The following is a 5000-nucleotide window of genomic DNA, read 5'->3' as shown; positions in this document are numbered from 1 at the left end:
TTTTTCTATTTAAATCTTCTATCATCTTTTGCAACTCATCCCATGACTCACTAAACACAACTATGCCATCTGTAAATCTTAAGTTGTTAAGGTAATCCCCATTAATGCTAATTCCTATATTTTCCCAATCTAAATCCTTAAAAACTTTGTCTTGGTATTCTGCGAATGATCTAGGAGGGATAGGGTTTTCCTGTTTAGCTCCTTTCTCAATTGGAATTTTTACACTATATGTAGTTTTAGAATTGCTTTACTTCCCTTATAGATTTTCCAAGTGTTCTTATATAAGATTCGTCTATTCCTTGTCTTTGAAGGCTTTTATTACTACTAAAGTTTTGAAAGAATCAAAAGCTTTCTCACAGTTTATAATTCCATACACAGTGGTTTGACATGCTCTGTTGATGTTTCCATTAGCTGATTTATTACACGGATATGGTTAATTGTTCTATACCTGCTTCTAAACATGCCTGCTCTCTTGGATGAAAGTCTAACTGTTTTTCTATTCCCCCTAATAGAAAACTTATTGGGCAGTATGATAATAAAGTTTATCCAAGCTGTAGGTAAAGAGCATTCTTGCAGACATTTTGTATAAAGTTCAAAGATTATGAAATCTCCTCCTCCTATTAGTATATTAATTGTTATGCCATCTGTTCTTGATGTTTTGCCTCTCTTCATGCTATTAAATGCTTATTTCTTATATCACTATTGTATAATATTGTATAGAAGTCCTGTGCAATTTTTATCACTCCATCTCTATTGTGGATAATATTTCCATTTTCATTCTTTAAAGCAAACATCTGTTCAAAACCTTCTATTCATTACCTTGATACTTCTTCCATTGTCTAGTATTTCCTCAATTTTGGTTTGATTGTATTTACGAATGTATTGGGTATTTAGGTTTTTTTTCGGGGGGGAAGGGGTTTAGAAAGTTATGCTAATTCTTTTTCCTCTCTCCTGGTTTTTACGCTCATTTCCAGTCTTTTTTATTAGGTGGTTTAGTGTTTATTTTTATTTTTTTATTTTTTTTTTTTTTTGGTATTTCCCCTTGATCTTGTTCAGGAACTTATCCACATATTTCTTGTGTAATTCTAATATATATCTTCCATGGCAAACAATTTCATCAATTGAAATATTGATTGATTCAAGCTTTTTTGCCATCCTTGAAATGTTGAGTCAAATTCCGTTGATCCTTACACATTATCTCCTTTTTCATTTGCACTCATAGGATTGATATTTCCTTCGCTTGAAAAGAGGTAGATTAAAGCCTGAAATAAGGAAGAGAGAGAGAGAGAGAGGGGGGGGATGGGTGGTGGAAGCTATAGAAGAACTTAGACATAGTAAACAAAATCATTCATTCACTAATCATGACATGTAAAAACAGGCCAATGAAACATTAGAAGAACACCGGGAAGTTGAAATAATTCAATTTCCCTCCTACAGATGATCCGCTCATTCTTTCTTACTTATTTTTTATTAAGGAATATCTTTATCGTAACGAGATAGCAGCACAATGGAGAAATATGACTGAAAAGAAAAAAAAAATCCCATATAAAAATTCACCTCCAGGAAAAGCCATAATGAAGCCATCCCGGGAGATGGACTTCAAAGTCTGGGAAGATTATTATTAAAGCTTACGGATACAGACATCAAAAGACAGTGTCCAAAGTATTAACCTATATTGAAGCTCTAAATTATGTTTTTTTTATTAAAGTAAATGCTAGGCAGTATATTATAGCAATCCGTGTATGACAACGCTTATACGAGTATAAGCGGATGAGCAACCTGGTGGAGTAATGACAACTTTGGGTATGGAAGAAATGTCTCCCTAAATCTCAATGAAGTCATTGGCAGCGGATTGTGTTTAAGGCGTTAGACAAGGTATCTCTTCAGCTTCTGCTCTCGATGTCTGGCTGATGATATTACTGGAATCCGTATGAGCCGGCAGGGGTCACTTGCCTTAGTTAGATAGGCACTGCTCATCACAAAGAACTGACTATGCTTTGATGTATTTAGCCAATGAATCCTCTATGGATTTAGTCAGTCTATGAAAAGTGAAAAGGACTGAATAGCCACCAGTCCGGTGCGTAGTGGGGTGCTAAGAATCTCTCGGTTTATAAATACTAAAGAAAAATTGAAAATTGGTAATTGGAATGTTGGAACCAAATTTCAGATTTGGAAATTACAGCAAATGGAGAATGAATCTCTGAAATATAGTTTGGATATCTTGGTCCTAAGTGAAACACGTTGTAAGGGTATTGGTAAAGAAATCTTGGACCATGGCAATGTTTATATATATATATATATATATATATATATATATATATATATATATATATATATATATACGGTATATACACACACATATATATATATATATATATACATATATATATAGAGTATATAAATATATATTTATATATATATATATATATATAATATGTGTGTATATATACATATATAAATATATATATATATATATATATATATATATATATATATATATATATATATATATATATATACATATATATATATATGTGTGTGTGTGTGTGTATATATATGCATATATATGTATATATACATATATATATATATATATATATATATATATATATATATATATATATATATATATATATATACATATATATATATATGTATATGTGCGTGTGTGTGTGTACTCAATAAGAAAAGATGGAGTTGGAAGAGAAGGGGTAGGAATGATAATGACACCAACAGCAGAAAAGGCATCAACGGAAGGGAGACAGTAAGAAGTAGATTGTTACTTGCAAAGTATAAATCAAAGTAGTGCAATATGAGTATCATAGTTTGCTAAGCACCAACATATGAATACTCTGAAGAACTGCAGAGTGTAATAGATGAGATCCCCGAGACAGATATGAAAATTGTGATTGATGATTTCAATGCTAAAGTTGGAAGAAATAATCAAGGTATAAAGATTGTGATGGATATTGTGGTCCTTGACGAAGTTCAACAAACAATCTTGTCATTGGAGGAAATCTTTTCCAACATAAAGACATCCACAAATATACATTGACATCACCATGTGGCAATTAAAAGAATCAAATTTTAACATAGCTATGTATAAAGAAAGGAGGACTCTGAGAAATGTAATTAGCTATAGAGGTGCTGATATTGGTAGTGATCACCTGCGTCACATTGCCACACTGAAATGTAAATTAAATATCTAAGTTTGATACAACCAGGCTTTTAGAAGATGAACACAGAGAAACATTTGCTATTGACTATAGGAATCGATTTACAGTCTTAGAAACTTTAAGAGACAAAGAGCAGACAATTAATGAAAAAGTTTGTGAAATTAAGAACATCATTCAGCTGGTGATGAAGTTTTGGGACATGCAGTTACAAGGACAAAGCCATGAATATCAAATGATACTTGGGATACCATAAAAAGGAGACAAAGACAGAGATTGATTGTTGAAAGTTGTCGAGGTAGTGATTAAGATTACAAGGTCGAGCATGCTAAGTATTCCAGTATTGATAGTGAGGTCAAAAGAAAATCCGTGAATGACTAAGGAGAATATTTAGACAGGAAAGCAGATGAGGCTGACAAAGCTATGAATTCAAGGAGTGGCTATAGCGTAATCATTGCTCATAAAATTATTAATGAAATCTCTACCGAGCCAAAGAAGAAGAAACATATACCCATCGAAAAGAGAGATGGATCTGTTATAACAACAGAAGATGAAGAAAGACAACGTTGGATGGAATACTTTAGTGAGGTCATGAAAAAGGAGATATGAAAGGAATCATTCGAATGATATACCTGAAGCTGATGAATACCTTCATGTGCCCATGAATGCATTTAGTGTGTTTGAAGTCGAAGCTATCATTATAAAATTCAATAGGTAGGAAGCCCCTGTATACGATGGAATAACTGCTGAGATGATTTTGGCCGAAAATGAAATGACTCTTAGAATACTCACAAGATTATTTTGAAGAATCTAGGAAGAAGAGACAAAACCTGATGAACAGGAGCTAGGAGTGTTGGTGAAAATGGCAAAAAAAAATAAAAAAAAGTATCTGACTGACTGAAGTAATTACAGAGGCATCACAATTACGTCAGTTGTCATGAAAATATATAGTATGCTCATTCTAAATAGATTGGAGAGAAAGATTGAGAGATGAAAAGCTGAGAGATGAGCAAGCAGGATTTCATTTTAAGACACGTGATGCATCAATGTGTAGAATATAAAAATCCACCTTTGAGAGCATTTGTGAACTATGAGAAAGCCTTTGATAGTGTGCATCGGCCAATTTTGTGGAGAGTCCTACGTTATTATGGAGTTCCTCTTAAATAGGTAAATTTTGTTGAGTCTGTTCATGAGCACAGCAAGTGCAAAGTTAATGTTAGTGGGGCCCTATCAAATGAAATTCTAGTGAACAGTAGAATATGTTGTCATCTATATTGTTTACCTCCACATGAATTTTGTAATGCATAGCATATTTGGGGATGGCGGAGAAGGATTGGACTGGATTGGTAACAGGAAATTAGCAGGTCTAGAGTATGCTGATGACCCTGTATTTATTAGCAAAACGCCATAGGACTTGCAAAGCTTTCTTACCATCCACAATGCCCTTCTCACCCGTCTTCTGCTGGCAACAAAAATTTCTTCCTAACCCATTATACTCGCCCAAGTTCCGTTTCTCTTTGGCATTTTCACTCAACCGCCTCTTGTCTCATCGCATCGTCATCCATTATGTTTACTCCAAATAACCTATGCGAAAAACACTTCCTTGTTCCACCATCCATCACAACATTCTTTGCCCCATCTTCACGCTCATATTTGCTCTCAACTTTATTCATAGAAATTTCTAAAAACTCTCAGTATGTTCTACAATTTCTCTACTCATTCACGAACCAGTTTAGTATTATCTGAAAACTTTAATCTTTGCCAAAATTCTAACAATCATTTCGGAAACAATTGAAAAGAAATCATTCTTGCTTACTTCTTTGTTTC

Source organism: Palaemon carinicauda, chromosome 20 (genome assembly GCF_036898095.1).
Source record: "Palaemon carinicauda isolate YSFRI2023 chromosome 20, ASM3689809v2, whole genome shotgun sequence".
NCBI lineage: Eukaryota > Metazoa > Arthropoda > Malacostraca > Decapoda > Palaemonidae > Palaemon > Palaemon carinicauda.
Note: the sequence above shows the minus strand (reverse complement) of the source record.